Source organism: Heloderma suspectum, chromosome 2 (genome assembly GCF_057233095.1).
Source record: "Heloderma suspectum isolate Gila_16-S chromosome 2, 16-S_ref, whole genome shotgun sequence".
NCBI classification, from domain to species: Eukaryota; Metazoa; Chordata; class Lepidosauria; order Squamata; family Helodermatidae; genus Heloderma; species Heloderma suspectum.
This window is the reverse complement of record NC_139459.1, coordinates 357833769-357855474: the sequence shown is the minus strand read 5'-3', so window position 1 is coordinate 357855474 and position 21706 is coordinate 357833769. Positions and strand designations below refer to the sequence as shown.

At 46.6% G+C, this 21706-nt stretch overlaps 1 non-coding gene and 1 pseudogene across 2 annotated transcripts; one reads left to right on the top strand and one right to left on the bottom strand.

Moving 5' to 3' along the window:
- Positions 1-60: 60 nt before the first annotated feature.
- LOC146355550 (E3 ubiquitin-protein ligase TRIM39-like) lies at positions 61-18866 on the top strand (annotated as a pseudogene). The gene is made up of 9 exons (XR_014787116.1): positions 61-93; positions 2368-2481; positions 7458-7946; positions 8583-8658; positions 14014-14243; positions 15492-15559; positions 16097-16215; positions 17034-17066; positions 17820-18866. The product of XR_014787116.1 is annotated as an E3 ubiquitin-protein ligase TRIM39-like (transcript).
- Positions 5271-5414, bottom strand: LOC146355551 (U6atac minor spliceosomal RNA). Its single transcript, XR_014788718.1, has one exon. It is a non-coding gene; the product is annotated as a U6atac minor spliceosomal RNA (small nuclear RNA).
- Positions 18867-21706: the final 2840 nt, after the last annotated feature.

The following is a 21706-nucleotide window of genomic DNA, read 5'->3' as shown; positions in this document are numbered from 1 at the left end:
CGCATTGTAAGGGAATAGTGGAAGAGAGAAAATCCTTACCATGAAATGAAAGGGGACTCAATGGATCCCAGGATCTTGCAAGATATTAACCTTGTGAGTAATCGGAATCCAGAAGGATTGGACTAAAATGGCCTCCCCCAACCTGGCTCCCTCTGAATTACAATTCCCAACATTCCCAGCCAGCATGGTGGGTGCTGTAGTCCAACACATCTGGATGGAACTAGGCTGGGGAAGGATGTCCTGTAGGAGCATAGGAAGCTGACTTGGTATAAGTTAGACCATTGGTCCAGCTAGCTTGGTATTGCCCACTCTGGCAGGCTATGGCTCTCCAGGGTTTTGAACAGGAGTTTTCTCTAGCGTTACCTAGAAATGCTGGTGAAGTGGGCTCTTGCACAGGCTTTGCATGCATTCTACCACTAAGCTATGGACTTCGTGTCTAGACATCTAGTGGCAAACTCTGGAGTCTGAGAGACCATCATGGCACCCCCCCCCCCATGTTATTTATTACATTTCTATACCGCCCAGTAGCTGAAGCTCTCTGTGGTTTTAATTTTTGTGAACTGCCCGAAGTACAGAATAAAAATGGTATAACATAAAAGCATAAAGCTACAGTATAAAAATGTAAACAGAATAAAACCTCACAGCAATGCAGAGGTTTAAAATACAGTAACAGATTTAAAACAACATAGTTAAAAGACTATAACGCTAAAATGCTGTGAAAATAAAAAGGTCACCTGGTGCCTGAAAGAGTACAATGTAGGTGCCAGGTGAACCTCTCTAGGGAGCTCATTCCACAGCTAGGGTGCCACAGCAGAAAATACATATATATGTATTTTAGAAATTTTTAAATCTATAAACATTTTAAGTCTAAAAAAGTTATTAACTGGATGCGCTACTGGTGGTTATTTGTTTTGTTTGGAGTGCTTTCTTCAGGCTTGAAGCAGTACTTTCAGTTTTGGGAAGGAAGGTATAAAAAAGAGAAAGAGCAGAGTCAGAAGACCAGAGCAGAAAGCAGCAGCCTAGGGGAGTCTAGGACAGCTAGAGCAAAGGAACTTGCATTTTGCAACTTTTGTATTACTCAGCTCTATTATGTAAATACCTTTAGTTGTGAATTGCTTGCTTTAACTACATTTCTATCCCACCCTTTTTCTGCCAAGGAATCCAAGGCAACTTACATGACCCTCCTCCCCATTTTTATCCTTACAATAACCCTGTGAGGTAGGTTAGGTCAAGAGTCAGTGACTGGCCCAAAGTCACCCAGTGAGCGTCATGCCCGGGTGGGGACTAGAACCCAGATCTTCCGAATCTTGGTCCAACACTCTCACCACTACACCACACAGGCTCTCGAACAGCCATGCTGCGAAGAGAATCCATAGCCGTGCCACCATCCATACCTTCCTCTATTAATACTCAAAAGAACTAACACGCTGGATAAAAACTCCACCATAATATGCGCACCATCCAAAATAAAGAAGCTCCTAATAAAACCTCACAGTTTCACAGGCCATGACTGCAATCCCATACATAGTTATGTGGGAGTAAGCTCCACTGAACTCTGTGGAGCTTAATTACTTCTGGCCATATAGGTTCAACTTGTAAAGCACATTGATCTTTAACAAAACATATTCATCCAGCAGAAATGCAACTTTTAGCTTTTTAATTTGAAATGCAAACAATCTTGTGAAGAAGTGTGAACACTGCAGTTACTAGCATGAAGTAGGAACTCCAGAGAAGAAGGAAAGAGTATCTAGCCCCTGCTGGTTTTATTCTCATTCTCTGACTTCCTCTCATATTCACTTGCCTGAGCAAGGAGTGTCGATTACGCCCCACCCCCCGGCGCTCCAGCAAATGGTCGCATTGCTCCTGCTCTGAAAGAAGTTCCAGAGCTGCGTTTCCACTACACAATCTGTATGAGCATGACTCTCTGCAAGGAATAGCATATAACTGTTCTCAAGTCTTCATTGCTTAGGCCTGTTTTTCCTAACCTGGTACCCTCCAGATGTTTGGGGTCCCATCTACACGAGCCATTTATTCTGGGGCTGCTGCGATTTGAGGTCCTTCAGGACATATGATGTAATGGCCACTTTGCAGCCTGACCGTGGTTTTCACCCAGAAAAGGCGGATTTCCAAAGAGGCGTTTTGCTGTGATGTTTGTGTTTTGCTGTGGGTTGTCCCACAGTTGCGAGCTGTCTGTCCCTTCCCCAAACCAACTTCACATTTTGTGGTGGGCGTGTGGCAGGCGTGCCTAGTGCTTGTGTCACTCTGTGGCACGCCTTCACTCCTCCCCATTCCTTTGTAGCTGCGCAGTTACAGAGGCACAGGAAAGCACGTTCATTTCTTCAACCACACTTTTGCACACCTTCACAGCTTCGAATCTTGGCTGCTGTGGAGTCAGTGGCCAAGGGCCGGGGAGTCTCGGGGGAGCAGAAGGTCCAGGATCAACTTTGCGCCAGCCACCATTGTGGAATGATGGGTAGGCACGTACCTTTCATGGGCACACCTTTCATGGAGTGTGCGAACCATTGTGAGAGTCTCGGGCTGGAGAACTGCCAAACATTTGGCGTTCTGACGAAGGAGCAGACCAGCCACATTTTACCTAACGAGGAACGGACAGATACAAAAGAACCCCTAAAATACAAAACAGCCACCAAAACCCAAAGTGTCGCACCCCCACCCTCACGTGCCTGTGCAGCTGCGCATTTAAATATAATGGTTAAAAAAAGGGCAGTGTGACTGCTGCAATTTACTTCGCTTCAGTGGCTGGGGCCCTCTCGCCTCTTCCTGAGTCCGGTTGGGTTGCCATAGTCCTCTCATTTGCCCTCGTGCCACAGGTTGGTTATGCTGCCTAGTGGCAGTCACCATCTGAGTTGCAATTAATCAAGAAGTTCAGTTTTATCACCTGTGGCCTAAATTGTGATAATGCTTTTTTTTTTAATTACCTCCCACAAAGGCTAATTAGATTACCAATACAGGATTTTCCCACTGGAGAAGTCTGCAGTAAACTGCACGCGTACTGCAGCAGAAGCTCATTCTCAGCTGCAGTGCTGTGCAGTTGGTGAAGACTGAAAGCGGTGCCGTGTAGATGGCCCCTTGGGCTGCCTTCCTCTCCAGCCACCATGGCCTGTGTGCATATACCAGCTAATCAGAGAAGAGATGTGACCTATGGAACCAGTGTGGTGTACCAAACGGCTCCCCACCCTTGTTAAGGTGCATGGTGCCCAATTATTCGGGTTCCTGAGGCAGAAGATCCCACAAGCGCCTCTCCTTCAGAGTAAAAACACAGCAATAACACTTGGAATGACTAACCATTTGCTACCTTGTCATGACACCCCACATCTTTGCCTGGGGCCCAGTCCTGCTGCTATTGGTTACAGGTGTTACCAATCGGCCAGTCAGACTCACAAGAGCCCCCCCCCCCCCCCGACAGTGACAGGTGGTAGAGTCATCAACTCAAAGCAAAAGACGAAGCATTTCTGCTGAGGAGACTACAGTTCCTAGGGGGGCATAATGCCCTGTGTTGAGCGAAGAGGGTGTGGAGGGTTTCGGGAACTGTAGTTCAAAGGCCAGTAGCGAGGACTTAACTCCCATAAAGGGAGGGATGGAGGAGCAGCTTTTGCTGGGCTTTTGATTTTGTAGTGTGATTTTAAAATTAAAACGTGGTTGTTCAGGCAGGCATTTGGGGTGGGTTAGGGTATTTTTTTATTATGTTTTTAATGTAGAATTTTATTGTTTTAACTGTTTTGTTGTACATCGCCTAGAGTGGCTGGGTGACCAGCCAGATGGGCGATTAATAAAATAAATAAATACATAAATAAATAAAATTTTAATTTCTTTTATCTTCTTCCTTTTGATTGAAGCTGCAGCAGCTCCTCCTCCTTTGGGACTGCCCTCTATTTTGCACTAGCTGAGAGCTGGTGGGCTGGTTAAGTTGAGCCTTTTTGTTCCAATTTTTGGTAAGCTTGAACGGGAGCATAGCTTAAAGCTGGGGCCCTCTCGCCTCTTCCTAAATCCAGTTGTGTTGCCATAGTCCTCTCATTCGCACTGGTGCCATGGGTTGGTAATGCTGCCTAGTGGCAAGAGGCTGAAATGTAACTATCCTGAATCCCTTCTCTTTTCTTCTTTGTAAGTAGCAGTGCACAATAATGGAGTAAGCATCTTGATATGTGCAAATACAGGGTTGGACCCGGGATCTCCTGACTCTCCTTGTAGCCTTTTCAGGGAGCTGGAGGGGGAGTCCATTTTGGAACTTTAAATCTGGATCCTCCACCCCATCTTTTCTTATTGTTTAAATATAAATTATCTAAAATTTCCAGTGTGCTTGCTCAGTATGAGCTGTTATCCTTAGTAGTTTGGAGTACAAATATACCTGGCTGTTTTTGGAAGGGGAGAGGGATTGTTAGCAGTGAACTTAAAGGGAAATACAGATTGTGATTATATTAAAGCTTAAGCGTACATAAAATTGTTATTATGACAATTCACGAAGCAATGTTGACGATGGCACAAACATCCTGGCGTTGGTAATCTAATTAGCCTTTGTGGGAGTTAAAAAAAACCCATTATGACAATTTAGGCCATAGGTGATAGAACTGAACTTCTTGATTAATTGCAACTCAGATGGTGACTGGTCCAAGGTCACTTGATGAGGTTCATGGATGACAGAGTCCCTCCTTCAACATTCTAACTGTTGCCATAGGCAGTGACCATTTTTGACTGTAGTAAATGCTCCAGTTTATGCTGGGTGCTACTGATGCAAATATTGCTAAATTTCATGCCATAACCCTCCTACCACCTTTCCTTCACAGCTCATCTTCCCTCCATCCCTCTTCTTCTCTCAGGTGGGTGTCACTTCTCCCCAGCCCCTCTGCTTCCTGTGGTTGCTACCCAAATCATCACTTTATAAAGTGTATCCCTGGGGCGTCGCCCAGAGTGCTTCCTCTTTCTCAGTGTGGGGCTCAACATGGAAGTTTGGTTTTGCCCATCAAGCTCTCTTATGCGTGCTCCCATGTCTCCTGGGAATGGTATATGTGGTTTCACTCCCTGTATTTATTTGCTTTTATTTTAAATATTTTTATCCTGCTCCTCAGCCAAAAAGGCTCCCAGACTGGCTTACATGCAGTCAGTAAAACAAGTCAGACCCTGGCTTGCAATCTAAAAAGACATGATACACAAGGAACAGGATGAGAAAGGAACAGGAAAAAAAATTCAGCAGGACTAGCGGAATGGCCCTATGTCCCATCTCACCTCCCTGCCTCTGTACTGGCTGGTGGGGGTGGGATACCTGGTCAGATGCCACAGTTGTCAATATCTTAACTGAATGTGTACCATGTAGACCGTATGCATGTCTATGGACCTCCTGAGGACATCTTCTGTCCGTATCAAGGGGAATGCTAATCTTCTCTTCTTTCAAACAACACCTATTTTAGCTTGGGAGCTCAAACATGCTCTAACAAAAAAATTAATTAGTTGGAAGTAGGCCTGAGCATATTCAAGGCAAAAGGAGAAGGGGACGACGGAGGATGAGATGGCTAGATAGCATCACCGATGCAATGAATATGAACTTGAGCACGCTCCAGGAGAGAGCGCAGGACAGGAAGGCCTGGCGTGCTATGGTCCATGGGGTCACGAAGAGTCGGACACGACTGAACGACTGAACAACAACAACAACAACAATTTCTCACCACTGAGTAGCCACATTTTGGATGCATCCGTCTAGGATTTTAGCTGCTGCCAGTGGTGCAGTTTAAGTAATTTCAAACTCTGGAATTAATGGTCTCATGGTGGCAGCGGGCGGGGCAGTGCTCTTTAGAGGGAAATAACTTTGCTTATTTTAAAAACTGGCAATTCAGCCCTGTTGAGTTTGGGGGCCCACTGACTCACTCTGTTGAGTGGGGCTGTCAGGGTTCCTCTTATGACTTTGACCCACTGAGCAACTCCTTAAGGATCTCTTCCCTTCCTAAGAGTCCTGCCTTCCTTCTTTTAAACTTCCCCCTCCCAGTAATGTGGGGTTTAAGCTGTAGACATAGGGTGACTGACAGTGTAGCCACAGGTTTTAACTGCAACAGTTACTGGTAAACTAAAGCAAGCAATTCACAACTAAAGGTATTTACACAATAGAGCGGAGTAATACAAAAGGCCTTAAAAGAAAAGTCGCAAAATGCAAGTTCCATTACTCTAGCTGTTCTTAGACTCCTCTAGGCTGCTTCTTCCTGCTCTGGTCTTCTGACTCTGCTCTCGTTCTCTCTGATCTTTCTGACTCTCTCTTTATACCTTCCTCCCCCAAAACTGAAAGTACTGCTTCAAGCCTGAAGAAAGCACTCCGAACAAAACAAATGACCACCAGTAGCGCATTCAGTTTATAACTTTTATAGATTAAAATATTTCTAAAATACATATATATGTTTATATATATGTATTTTTAGAAATTTTTATATCTATATTTTTTTAATCTATAACGTTGATAAACTGGATGCACTACTGGTGCTAATTTGTTTTGTTTGGAGTGCTGAGTAATACGCATTGCATTGCCTGCATATCTATTGAACCTGAAGAAATGACACTTAACTGGGGAAATGAAAGTACTCCCCTCAGGAATACCCCTTCCCAACAACAAACTAGGCCTCTGAGTCTGACTCCCTTCCATCCTTTGCCTGTGTAGGCTTCAAACCTTCACAGGGGCCTTTTCTGCTCCAAAGTCCTACCTTGCTGGCACCACTGGCTACGGCAAGCACTGCTAGTTTGTCCTGGTGTCTTGTTCATGCAAGAGGCTAGCACCCTGTTCCATCTCCAGTTTCTACTACTGTCGCTTCCCCTTGTGCATTCCCCCAGTATATGTATTTATTTATTACATGTATATCCCACCTTTTTTCCTCCTTAAGGAACCCAAGGCAGCATACATACTCCTCCTCCTCTCCTCCATTTTATCCTCATAACAACAAACACCAGGAAGGAAAAGACCCCAAAGCGCCACTGAGTGTGGTCTATAATAATTGTTTATTCACTGTGCAAATGTCTAAAATGGTCTGCTCTACGTGTTTCAAGATGAAGTCTCTTCTTCAGGAGCAATTAATCTCTTGGCCTACTTCTATTTCTGTAGGAACTAGCCTGTTCCATTGGCCCCAATGAGGCCAAGGCGGTGTACATGATCTTCCTCCTTTCTGTTTTATCCTCTCAACAATCCTCCTTGGTAGGTTCGGCTGAAAGTCAATGATTGGCCCAAAGTCACCCAGTGGGCTTCCATGGCTGAGTGGGGACTAGAACCTGGATCTTCCAACTCCCAGTCCAACACTCCAACCACTGACTACACCACTACATGATTGGGACCACAAGAAATTTTGATGACTGAGCTCTCTGGCAAGGTGGTAACCCCCATCCCATTTCTCTCACTCTCTTTTCCTTTCCAGATTGGAGCCCACTCCTTTGCAGCAGTTCCAGAAACAATTTTCCTGTAACTTCTCCAGCCAAGGACTGTTGGTTGGAAAGGAAAAGGAATATTCAACATCTTAAATTTCCGGGTGTTGTGTGTGCATACCACGGCTGACAAGAGCATCCTGAAGAAGTTCCAGTTGGTGTCAACTTGCTCCATGTGCTTGGAGTACTTCACTGAACCGGTTGTCCTTGAATGTGGGCACAATTTCTGCCATCAGTGCATTGCGAAGTACTGGAAAGACTTTCTAAAGAACAAATGTTGCCCTCAGTGCAAAGTGGTGGTCAAGTCTGAGACTTTCATTCCAAACAGGCCCCTGGAAAACTTTACTGCATTGCTCAAACAGCTGAACGCTCAGGCTAAAGGAGCAGAAGGAGGGGAGAAACTGTGTGACGGCCACCGGGAGCCCCTAGAATCTTTCTGCATGAGCGGCAAAGACCTGGTCTGCTTGTTATGTGTCAAATCTGCAGCGCACCAGGGTCACAGTGTGGGTGCTGTGGAGCAAGCAGCCCTACATTTCAAGGTGGGAAGGAAGTATGCTAAAATGATTGAGGGGCTGGAGCAGTTCTCCATATGAAGGAAGGTTATAAAAGCTGGGATTGTTTAGCTTGGAAAAAGGGAGAGTGAGGGGAGACATGACAGAGGTGTACAAAATTATGCATGATGTGGAGAATGTGGATAGGAGACATCTTTCAACCCCCTCTCATAATATTAGAACCCAATGGGGTCATCCCATGAAGCTGATTGGTGGGAGGTTCAGGACAGATAAGAGGAAGTACCTCTTCACAGAGCGCATAGTTAAACTATGGAATTTTCTACCACAAGATGTAGTGATGGCCAACAATCTGGATGGCTTTAAAATGGGATTGGATGAATTCATGGAGAAGGCTATTAATGGCTACTAGTTCTGATGGCTACCTCCAGTATCAGAGGCAGTATGCCTATGTACACCAGTTGCTGGGGAACATGGGTGGAAGGGTGCTATGGCACTCATGTTCTGCTTGTGGGTTTCCTGTTTAGTGCTCCATAGTGCTAATGCAGCCGAGGGGGGGATTTTGGGGGAGAGGTTGTGCCACTTCAGGAAGTACACCATAGGGCTCTTGGGGGTGGGGGCAAAAATAGCCCCTAGACCCCCTAAAGTTGCCCACTCCTGGTTTAGGGGGTGGAGGAGAAACTTGCAGTCAATACTATACATGCAAACTCAGAAGGAAAGATGTCCCATTGTGTTCAGCAGGGTAAACAAGTAAAGCAGCCTTCTCCAACAGGGTGTCCTCCAGATGTTTGGACTACAGTTCCCAGCATTCCAGACCACTGGCCATGCTGGCTGGTGCTGATGGGAGTTGAATCTGGAGGGCACCAGGTTGGGGAAGGCTGGGGTACAGGATTGTAGCTGGAAAGGCAAGACACTTTGTGGCCTAGGTCAAGGTGATGTGCACTCCCCCCTTTCAAGCGTAGAAGCTGATTGGACTGGAAGTTGAATCTTACCTCAACACTAGAGCATCTCGCTGCACCTGAGGGCAGAAGGCTAGCTTAGGGCAGTCTGTATGGCACACACAGCTCTGTCCTTCAAAACCGTATTTCCCCCCATCCCTACCATCTGCTGTCTGAGGTGGCTGCCTCATATTCTGCCTAATGGTAGGGCCAGCCCTGCTGAGAGAGGAAAAGATTGCTGAGGCTGTCCTAGCTGGCTGATTCTTCCTTGCTTCAAGCATCTGAAGATGCAGGTAATGTGAATGAAGTGTTGGAGAACTGGTCACTCTTCTGTCCAGCTTGAAAATGAACTAGCCTTGGAGGGCTTGGACAGATCCCAGGGTGGGGAACAGTAGAGAGACTGGCAGATCCAGTTGCCATGCAATGAAACCCTATAGGAATAATGGTTTATTCAGCTTGTCCTTCTCTCCCCCCAGTGATAGTCTATTGTATTGTATGTATTTTATTTATTTATTTATTACATTTATATCCTGCCTTTTTTCCTCTTTCAGGAACCCAAGGCGGTGTACATAATCCTTCCATTTTAGCCTCACAGCAACAACCCTGTCTGTGACTGAGAGTCTGTGACTGGCCCAAAGTCACCCAGTGAGCTTCCATGGCTGAGTGGGGACTAGAACCCAGATCTCCCAGCTCCCAGTCCAACACTCTAGTCTAGCCACTACACCATGCTGGCTCTCAATGTATGTCGTGATGAAGCCTCTGACTCTGGCTGAGCTAGTGGGATGGCATGGAGCTTTCATGGACACTCCATGTGCTTGAAACAAATGCTGCCAGAATGCCTGCAGTCCAGTATCTTTGAGAGTGGTCAGTTTGGCTGAGACGAAAACTTTAGGCAGGTCCTAGGGATAGGAGGAACTTGTGTGGCTGGCTGAATATTGGGAAGTGCTTCCAGGAAAATGGGAAGCTCTGGAGCACAACACCCAGAAGGAAGATGACTGAAGGTTAAAAAGTAGGCAATGGGCTGAGAAACTTGAACGCTGGTGCAGGAGGAACTGGCTTGAAGGAAAGAGTGGAGGAGACAGAACTGAGACAATTTCTGCGTTGACCTCATCTAATGAGACAATTTGACTACAGGGCCTGGTATTTAATCTTCTAAAACAGACTGACTTTGTCCTTGCAGGATTATTTTGCTAAGTGCATTGATGATCGATGTAAGCGGACAGGATTGATTTTGATGCATAAATCAAATGCAGAAGAGGAAAGTGAAATCCTGCTTGTAGGTGTCACTGTTACTGGCAAGCCAAGAAGTAGAATGTTTTAAAAAAATGTGTTGCAGATTCCTATTTTGGGCCCATGAAAATTGTTTTGAAAACTCTTTCCCTGTTGGTGTGCAATCCCTGGTCTCTTCTGAGGCTCTACTAAAGGGTGGAGATGACAAGGCCTCCGTAGGGTTGAACTAGCAGTTACAAGAGCTGGGGATCTGCTGATGCCCCCTGACTCTCCCTCTCTCTTGACTGTGAAATCTAGGCCAGTGTTCCCCACCCCGGGTCCCCCCAGGTATTTTGGCCTGCAATTCTTATCAGCTCCAGCCAGCATGGTCAGAAGTCAGGGATGATGAGAGCCGCAGGCCAAAACATCTTATTGGGGAAGAGTGGTAGGAGAATGCTACCCGTGATGCACTACTTCCCTTTGCCTCATGTAATTGTCGGCTATTTGCTGCTGCAGCAGATCAGTGTAGAGCTTGAGTGGGAAACCCTCTTTGGCCCGAGGGCTGGATCGCCACCCAGAACCACATGCCAGCAGGGGCGTGGCCAGAGCCCAAAGTGGGCATCACCATCCCCGTCTCTCACACATCCACACCATTTTATATATACCCATACAAACACTCATGAAGGGTGTGAAATATGCAGTTTTTCACCAAATTTTGATGGCCACCCATGACAGCGGCTTAAAAGGGGCATATTTAGAGCTACATGTGTCCCATTTAAGCCTCTGTTTGCAGTTAGCTCCTGAAATTTGGCAGCAAACCACCACTGGGGGGAAGGGGGCACTGCAGCACTGAATTTCAGCAGCAGGAGTGCAGCCTGCAGGGGCTTCTGGGGGTGGAAAGTGGCCCTTGAGGTTGCCCACGCCAGGGTGTGTGTGTGGACCCATACCATCTCTCTCTCTCTCTGTGTATATATATATACACACACACACACACACACATTATTATTATTATTAATTGTATTTATATCACACCTTTTTTCCTCTTGCAACGAACCCAAGGTGGCTTACATTCTCCTCCACCTCCTCTCCATTTTATCTTCACAACAACCCTCTAAGGTAGGTTGGGCTGAGAGACTGTGACTGGCCCAAAGTCACCCAGTGAGCTTCCATGGCTGAGTGGGAACTACAACCTGGATCTCCCAGCCCAACACTCTCACCACTGCACCATGCTGGCTCTTATATGTGCGCATGCACACACATGCGTGTGTCTTAAGGCCCATCTTTTAAAAATGCATTCCACTAGTCTAAAAGGATAATGGTGTATATGTGTGTGTCATACATACACACACCACCATATATGTATACATACACATGTCATATATACTATATATGTACAGTCAGGGCCAGAAATATCGGAACAAGGACAACTGTTTTGGCAGTTGGCCTCTGTACACCACCACATTGAAGTTTAAAGGAAACACACCCAGATGGGAGCGAAGTCAGGACTTTCAGCTGTAATTCAAGGGGTTTGACAAAAGTGGGGCACTAACCATTCAGAGAGTACAGCCAGTGGCATACACACACACCCATCGTTGGTGGCTCATAAGTAATGGAACAAATGGCTGACAAGCAGCTGCATGGCCAGGTGTGGCCTGTTTCCTAGGCACTCCATGACCAATCAAGCAGATAAAAGGCCTGGAGGTGGTTCTCAGTGTTACATTTGCATTTGGTAGCTGTTCACTGGAATTCCCAACATGAGGTCCAAAGAGGTGTCCATGCGAGTGAAGGAGGCCATCATTAGGCTGAGGAAACAAAGTAAATCCATCAGAGAGATAGCAAAAACAGTGGGAGTGGCCAACACAACAGTTTGGAACATCCTGAAAAAGAAGGAATTAACTGGCAAGCTCAGCAACAGCAAAAGGCCTGGAAGACCACGGAAGACAACTAAGGTGGATGACCGCAGACTTCTGCTCATGGTGAAGAGGAACCCTTTCACAACATCTAGCCAGGTCAAGAATGCTCTTGAGGAGGTAGGCATGTCATTGTCAACATCTACAGTCAAGAGACGGCTTTATGAATGTAAATACAGAGGCTTCACAACAAGGTGCAAACCGCTGGTAACGCTCAAGAACACAGAGGCCAGATTAGCCTTTGCCAGAAAACACCTAAAAAAGCCTGCCCAGTTCTGGAATAAGATTCTTTGGACTGATGAAATCAAGATTAACTTGTACCAGAATGATAGGAAGAGAAAAGTATGGAGAAGGAAAGGAACAGCTCATGATCCAAAGCATACCACATCATCTGTCAAACATGGTGGAGGCAAAGTTATGGCATGGGCATGTATGGCTGCCAATGGAACCGGGTCACTGGTGTTTACTGACGACCTGACTACTGATAAAAGCAGCAGGACGAATTCTGAAGTGTATAGGGCTGTACTTTCTGCTCAGAATCAGCCAAATGCTGCCAAACTGATAGGACGCCGCTTCATATTGCAGATGGATAATGACTCAAAACATACAGCAAAAGCTACCCAAGAGTTCCTCCAGGCAAAGAAGTGGGATGTTCTTCAATGGCCAAGTCAGTCACTTGATCTCACCCCAATAGAGCATGCTTCTCACTTACTGAAGACAAGACTGAAGGCAGAAAGACCCACAAACAAGCAGCAGCTGAGGGCAGCTGCAGTAAAGGCCTGGCAAAGCACCTTGAGGGAGGAAACTCAGCATTTGCTCATGTCCATGGGTTCCAGACTTCAGGCAGTCATTGATTGCAAAGAATTTTCCTCCAGGTATTAAAGGTGATCCTTAAGTTTGAAATGATGTTAGGTTGTTTCATTACTTATGAGCCACCAATGATGTGTGTGTCTGTATGCCGCTGGCTGTACTCCCTGAATGGTTAGTGCCCCACTTTTGTCAAACACCTTGAATTACAGCTGAAAGTCCTGACTTCGCTCCCATCTGGGTGTGTTTCCTTTCAAGTTCAATGTGATGGTGTACAGAGGCCAACTGGCAAAACAGTTATCCTTGTTCCGATATTTCTGGCCCTGACTATATATAGATATTGTGTGTGTGTGTGTGTGTGTGTAATATCTATCTATCTATCTATCTATCTATCTATCTATCTATCTATCTACACACTCTCTCTCTCCTCTCACCCCCCACATGCAGATCAGTTGAGGAGGGGGTGCTATTTATCACCTGTGCTTAGCTGATCTGCCCACCCACTCAACGAGCTGAGATGGGATGCAAATGGGCTCCTTCTCAGCTCTACAATGGGAAAGGGGCTCCCTTTGTCACCACACAGCAGGGGAAACACTGTTATCTCTGACAGCAGCATCATTGCAGGCCTGATGGAGAAACCTTGCAGACTGTATCCAGCCTCTCAGGCTGGAGGTTCCCCATGCTTGATAACAGAGCACGACGATATTGTTTGCGTAGATTAGCCTTCCCCCAACCTGGTGCCCTCCAGATATTTTGGACTTCAGTTCTCACCAGCCCTGATTAACATGGTCAATTGACAGACATGCTGGGACTTGCAGTCCAAAATATCTGAAGGGCACCCAGTTGGGGAATGCTGGCCTAGATGATGATGATGGTGTTGGGTGGGAAGAGATGTCTCCCTGTCTCTCGTAATGTTTTCTTAATCCAACTTTCCCCAACCTGGTGCTGTCCAGATGTATTAGACTACAGCTCCCATCATCTCCAGCCAGCATGGCCAATGACACCAGGTTGGGAAAGCTAAGCCTTATGAGAGCTGACAGTGGTTTTATTAATTAAAAAATGACAACAAAATAATAAAATTATTTAAAATTACAACAACAACAATAATAATAATACTCTTTCTCAATACTTAACAATTATCAAATTCTTTTCCTATACAACAATGCTGCAGCGACTGACTCGGTTGTAGACGTTGACCCATGTCCGCTTTCTCTTTCCATCGGGCCATTGAAGAAATCGGCAGCCAGTGTAAAGCAAGTAATCAAGGCAAATTCAAAAAACTGCACCAGCTTCTGTTGAACCGTGAGCAGTTTCTGATGGGCAAGATCCAAGGCATGGCAAAAATAATCATAAACAAAAGGGACTCACACATGGACAGGCTTTTCTGGGAAATGTCCCCTGATGCCCAGGCTGTACGGAGATTGGGAGAGAAATGTTGTCAGCCAGCAAGTCAATGCCTGCAGGTAAGATTCTGTCAGCAGAAATGGCGAAGGTGCCTCTTCTCCAGGTAAAGTCATGAACCCATCCTTGGTCAACTCCTTGAATACTGGGCTGAATCACTGGGAGGCCCAGACTCCCATGCTTCTTGTGATCAGTGGGGTAGGGATAAATTTGGAAGTGCAGCTGATCATCCTGACAGTCCCCACAGCCACGCCCGCAAGGAGAATCCAAAAATGCAGGTGCCTGTGTCGATCCATATCAACCAACCAGTTCTAGCCACTTTCATCTCCACCAGGAGCAGGTCTTTTGTACAGTTTTGTTGTTGTTCAGTCGATAAGTCGTGTCCGACTCTTCGTGACCCCATGGACCATAGCACGCCAGGCCTTCCTGTCCTCCACTCCCTCCTGGAGTGTGCTCAAGTTCATATTCATTGCATCGGTGATACTATCTGGCCATCTCATCCTCTGCCGTCCCCTTCTCCTTTTGCCTTTGATCTTTCCCAGCATCAGGGTCTTTTCCAGTGAGTTAATGGAGTGTAATTGCCCGTTAAAGACCAGGCCACCCCAAAATACTTTTAGAAGGGGGAACAATATATTGTTGCTTGGGAAATTCATCCCCTGCCTGCCCCCCAGCTGCTGTGAGCATTGCAGTTCTGCTCAAAGGAAATGGGGAATTCTGAGGGTTGGGGGTGGCAGATCTTGTCAGCATCTCTGCTGCTAAAAAAGGGCTGTTGCTGCATCCCTGGGAGCCCTGGCTCCCCTACACCACTGTTTGGTATGGTTCCTTACAATGCAATCCTGTGCATGTAAGGATGGCTGTGAATTGGAGTGTGCAGCAGATTGCAGCCTGAGCCACTGTTTTTGGAAAGCTCTGGGTGGGATGATTTGCCCCAGCCACCTCTCCTAAGGTCCCTGCCTGGATAGCTAAAAAGGCTTGGGGAGCAAGGAACTTTGTTTCGGTTTCCATTTTTGCCCAGTGTGTCCAATTCACATCAGTTTGCCCCCATTTTATGAAGGCATACCCATCTTCCCATCTTTGGGTAGCATATACCAGGCTGGGGAACCTATTTTGGTCCAGGGGACAAATTGCCCCAGTGACTGGGCTGGATGACATCAAGGGGCAAGGCCCTCCTGCCCCCACCCCTGAGAGAGGCATGGAGTTCCTTTCCCCTCTCTGCATGGAGAAAGGGACTTGGACTACATAGACTGCCACCAGCTAGGCTCGAAGGGGCTGGAGGACATTGCTTTCCAGGATTTAAGGGGTTTCTTCAGAATGGCTTGAGGCAGGCACTGATGCTGTTCTTTTCTCCTTTCTGGGATGTAAAAATCACCTTAGGCAGGTAAGTGGATCCTGCAAGGACCAGTCCTGCATAGCTGAGTCCTTGCCCAAAGCCTGATGGGTCAGTGTAAAAGGGAATCAAGAAGGTGGCCTCTTTTTCCCTTCTGCAAACCTTGAGGTCCCCTCAGCCACCCTCTTGTACACAAGTGGTGCCGTTTGGGCTTCATAAACTTGGAGAAGTGAAATCCCCTTTGTTATAATGTGATGGGCGGCTGCCTGGGGTGTCATAACTCAAGAATTGCTGGACTACCTTCAAGTGAGAGGTTTCTTCCCTCCCACCCCAGGACATTGGGAAAACATGATCTGGGAGAAGATGTCACTGGCAGTCAGTTCCCACCTCCAAGTCACCTATGGAATGGGCAGCGGGGAGGGCTTACAATTGAAAAGGAGGGAGCGTAGCACAAGCGGTGGGCCTGGGGTATCAAAATGAATACTCTAGCTGCAAGCTACCTCTAGTAGCTCTGTTTCTTATTCCTTTTCTTGCTTTCTGGGAGGCCTGGATTGCATGGATAGTGGGTAAATAACTGTTTCTCTCCAGGTTTGGGAAGACGAGAATGTTTGCGTGCCCAGAGCCTTTTTCATACAAGGAGAAATACCCACTCCGGGATCTGTGGGACATCAATGTTTCTCTGGAGCAAGCCATGCAGCAATTCAAAGGTAAAGAAAAAAGCAGGGATTGTATACTGGCCATCATGATTTACCAAAAGTGGACATGGCAGCTGCTTGTTCCCTTGTAACGCTAACAGAGACACTGGAATGCGGAATCAGACTGTCCTTTAAGAGGATAATTTTAGGTCACTGTAAAAGTATTCCGTTCAAACTTGTCTGTGCAACCTTAGATCGCACTGGCCTCCTGTTCCCTTTTGCTGCTTAACACCGTTTGAGATCCTTGTCATGCCAACATCAGTTTCATTTTATACATCGATAGTCGTGTCCCTACCAGTGGAAGCTGGCTTACGTGAAAGTGAAATAGATGCCATGATGAACCATGAATTGGGTTTTTCCATTTGCCCATTCTCCTGCCCTCTTTTGCATAGTTGCACAAAGCCAAGGCCACATTTTTCTTTATTGGTGTCTGTAACAGAAGAGGGAGTGGAGGGAATGACTGACAGCTGAGACCAGAGTTGAATGTTAAGTGGAAAAAGTGGCAGTTGGAGAAAGTTGGTTAGGAGGAGGCCAGGGACAGTTAGGGAGAAGTCAGGGAAGAAGGGAGTGGAGTTAGGATGGCTAGAGATAGTGAGAGGAATTAAGGGCCAGAGGTAGTTAAGTTAATTTGTGAGTAGATTAAGAAACAGGGTGTGAGTGAGAAGGGAGAGAAGCTATTGAAAGCAGAGATATGGTGCTAGGTTTTTAGAACACAATTTTTTGCTTTTTTTAAAAAAGAGGATAAAAATAGGTGGTAGAATGAGAGAAACCAATTGTTTTGATAAAAGGAGAGCTGTGTAGTGGTCAAAGTGCTCCCTTTCCTTCTCCAGGCATTCTAGAACCTGAATTAGAACTGTGGGAAGGTCAGTTTCTACAGGAGGGCTGATGGAGGGCCATATTCTCAGGAGAAAGGGGCATGTCTGGAAGCTCCTTGCTAGTATAGAATAGTAGGGTTGGAAGGGGCCTATAAGACCATTGAGTCCAACCCCTGCTCAATGCAGGTATCCAAGTCAAAGCATCCCTGACAGGTGGCTGTCCAGCCACCTGTCCAGTATTTTATTGGAGTTCAACCATTCTGTCTCTGCACTCACTAATCCCTGTTGGGTACCATGCGGGAAGCAGGAAAAGGCGATGTGGCAGAGACGATCCATGCCTAGTTTACGTAGATTTAAATGGGCCCTCTTTAAGGCAGCTTTCCTCAGTATGCTGGCTGGGCATTATGGGGGTTGTAGTCCAACACCTCTGGAAGGCGCCAGATTGGGGCAGGCTGCCTTAAGGCAATGTCACACCCAGTCTAACCTGAGTTCAACTGCCATCTGAAATTGGCAGTCATGGGTTTTGAGTAAAAAGCCATTCCTCATAGCAGGGCTGGGGAAACTTCCCTATGCAAAGTCCCACCCACTGGCTACCAGGGGCTTGTGGGAGGAGGCAGGAGAGGAATCCAAACTATAATCTTCAGTTGGAGGGAAGAGCCACCCCACATTCATCCCAATGGGGAAGGAGTGGGGAAGCCAGTGCCTTTTGATGCATTAATGCATTGAGGATCAGGCTGGAAATTGCTCTTGCAGCTGTTCTGCTTCCTTACTGCCATGGTTTATTTCTCTTCTGTTTTGCAGCAAGAATGACGTTGGATCTGCAGACAGCTCATCCCCGCCTCGTTTTGTCTGAGGACTGTAAAAGTATGAGACTCAAGATCTGCCTTGGAATCCTAAGAGATTTGACACCTGTTTCTTTGTGCTGGGATGTGAGCAATTCACTGCAGGCAGAAATTACTGAGATGTCATCGCAGGAAGCGAGGGGGATTGGGCTGTAGGGGTTGCCAGAACGTCCGTGAGGAGGAAGGAACCAGTCAGCATAAGTTCTTGGTCTGGAATCTGGGCAACTGGGAAGCAGATGGATCAGTATATAGCTTTTGACTCGCCTAACTACATTTGTCTGAACTTTAAAGGGGAGGTCAAGAAAATCCAAGTGTGTCTGAATTGTGCTGGAAGGATGGTGCGCTTCTTTGACGGTGAGGAAGCAGGATCGCTCCATCAGACCATGCTAACTGGTGACTCCAAAGGGATCTTCCTCCCCTTCTTTCACCTGGGCCCTGGGCTCACACTCTCTGGCTAAGGCTGCCACAACCTTCCAGCCCACCAGGCCTCTAACTTCTGCAGTATCGAAAAACTGATGGAGGAGGACGGTGAGATGCCAAAAAACATTCGCTCTTGTGTCTATTCAGGGAGGCTGGAGTGACATTTTTAGGTCAGCTGTTCCCAAATTGGTGCCCCCAAGCTTCCTTAATCCCTAGTCTAACACATCTGGAGAGCACTAATTTGGGAAAGCCTGTTTTAGACTAAACCTGTATATTCAAATTGTCCTTTGCTTGATACTAAACCAAGCCCTTCCTCCAATGAGGGGCCGCTTGTGGGAGTCCCTGTGAGGGAAGGGGATCCTGGGGTTGGGGTGGGTAGAGCAAAACGAATCCCATGGATATTATTCTAACGTGGAAAACACCCACATTTACACAGTTACTCTAATCTAAAAATAAAGTTGATCTGAATGCTGACTTGTTCACTTTCTTTTGTATAAAGTGAACACATTTGTGGGATGCATTAAAGATATTTTTTGCTCTGCTGAGATGTATTAAAGATATTAATTTTTTCCTGTTGCTTCCTTGTTTTTTCTCTTGAGGCTCAAACATTCTAGCTGCACATTGTTGTTGTTCAGTCGTTAAGTCGTGTCCGACTCTTCGTGACCCCATGGACCATAGCACACCAGGCCTTCCTGTCCTCTGCTCTCTCCCGGAGTGTGCTCAAGTCCATATTCATTGCATCGGTGATGCTATTTAGCCATCTCATCCTCTGCCCTAGCTGCACATCCACCCCTGTAATTCTGTATGTTTTGAAACCTAACATTGCTTTAAGACCTGTATGGTGAACCAGTGCTTGTTGGATTACAACACCCATCATCCCTGACTATTGACTGTGCTGGCCAGGGCTGATGGGAGTTGTGGCCCTCCAGATAATGTTTGAACTCCAGGTTCCCCTCCCCACTCTAAGGAATGCAGGATAACTTAAACGGAAGATACTCATTCAATCTTCATAACATCCCTGTCAGGTAGGCTAGACTGAGCGTGACTCCTCTCAACCAGTAGGTGGCAAAAGTTAAGAGCATGGGTCCGCAACCTTTTTGGATCCGTGGGCACACTTGGGAATCTGAGAAACAGCTGTGACACTACCACAAAATGCCTAATCAGTGGATTGCTGGTTTGGCATCTATCTGGCGCGTCTATAGACCTTAGGCTGCGTCTTAACCTTTTGTTTCATGTCTATTGGACACTGCAACATTTCTTTAATAAGGGATTGTTTAGTTCAGTTAGTTGTTGGCCGTGCAATACAGCTAATGCTTCTTTAAATATATGTTTTGGCAATGTCTAGTAATTGCTTCTTTTGGGGAGGAGGTTATTACACTGAAACTTTGTACTGGAACAGTCTTTACTATTCACTGATGTACATGCACTTCTAATTAATTTCCATGAAGCAGGGAAATGAACAAATGGTCGGTGTAAATGGATTCTCTGTGCCCTTTTGACAGCTAAAAGATTGATATTACAATATTGGAAGGATAAACACTCACCTCTTATAATGCAATGGATTGAAGACCTTACAATGCTTTCAGTATTTGAACGGGTATAGACGCCACCTTCAAACGGATGCTTATTTGGATGTCTGGTCCAGTTAGGCTTCAACCAATGTATAATTGCTAGAAAGTTATATGCATCTCATACAAATCCATGCATATTTTTAAAAATGGAAAAAGATAGAATAAAAATAATTGTGGATACCTGTGGGCACCATGTTTGGGATCCCTGAATCAGAGCCACACACCCTTCCATCTAACTTTAACTGAGTCTGTTAATCACATTTGGGCTCCTGGCACAGTGCCCTCTCCTACCCTGCAGGTGTAACTCATTTTGACTTCTGGTCTCATCTAAGAATCTTGGGCTTCAGAAGAGGAAAAAGTCCCATGGGGACTCAGAGGGTCCTGACTGTGAGTGAACACTCATATCATTGGGGTGTGTTTAGAAATTGCATTCCCAATTCTGTTGAGGAATAGAAATAATCCAAGCAGAAGAGTCAGTTTGTGTCAGGTTAGAAAAACTTCCCTGGTCTTAAATACAGCCGTAGTTTCATGGCACGTGTCAAAAGTAGGTGTGGTGGGGCACCTGCTGAGGGCCCACATCCCAGCAGGGGCCCACTGACAAAAGCCCCCTGGACTTGCTCCTGCTCTTCACCACTGCAACCTGCTTGTTCACCTGCCTCTCACTGTGCTCCACACAACACTGGTGGTGGCAGTGAGGGGGAGGAGCAGCAGTAGGCAGCACTGCCTTCTTGCTTTCTGCCTGTCAAGCAAGCTGCAGCAATGCTGAGGAAGAGGAGGAGGAAGATCAGTAACACCTGGTGATAATAAGAACATAAGACGAGCCATAGACCAAGGGTCCATCCAGTCCAGCATTCTGATCACAGAGTGGCCAACCAGCTGTCGACCAGGAACCCACAAGCAGGGCGTGAGCGCAATAGCACCCTCCTACCCATGATCCCCAGCAACTGGTGCACACAGGCTCACTGCCTCTGGTACTGGAGGTAGCACATGGCCATCAAGACTAGTAGCCACCGATAGCCTTTTCCTCCAAGAATTTGACCAACTTCCTTTTGTTGTCGTTCAGTCGTTCAGTCGTGTCCGACTCTTCGTGACCCCATGGACCATAGCACGCCAGGCCTTCCTGTCCTGCGCTCTCTCCCGGAGCGTGCTCAAGTTCATATTCATTGCATCCGTGATGCTATCTAGCCATCTCATCCTCTGCCGTCCCCTTCTCCTTTTGCCTTCAGTCTTTCCCAGCATCAGGGTCTTTTCCAGGGAGTTTTCTCTTCGCATTTGTTGTTGTTGTTCAGTCATTCAGTCGTGTCCGACTCTTCGTGACCCCATGGACCATAGCACGCCAGGCCTTCCTGTCCTGCGCTCTCTCCCGGAGCGTGCTCAAGTTCATATTCATTGCATCGGTGATGCTATCTAGCCATCTCATCCTCTGCCGTCCCCTTCTCCTTTTGCCTTCAGTCTTTCCCAGCATCAGGGTCTTTTCCAGGGAGTTTTCTCTTCGCAGTAGGTGGCCAAAATATTGGAGCTTCACCTTCATTATCTGTCCTTCCAATGAGCACTCAGGGTTGATTTCCTTTAGGATGGACTGATTTGACCTCCTTGCAGTCCAGGGGACTCGTAGGAGTCTTCTCCAGCACCACAGTTTGAAAGCATCAATTCCTCGGCGCTCAGCCTTCCTTATACAGCCATCCAAATTGGTGGCCATCACTCCATCCTGTGGTAGTGAATTCCGTAGTTTAACTATGCACTGTGTGAAGAATCCCTTTTATCTGTCCTGGATCTCCCACCAATCATCTTAATAGGATGACCCCGGGTTCTAGTATTTTGAGAGAGGGAGAAAAATGTCTCCCTATCCACATCA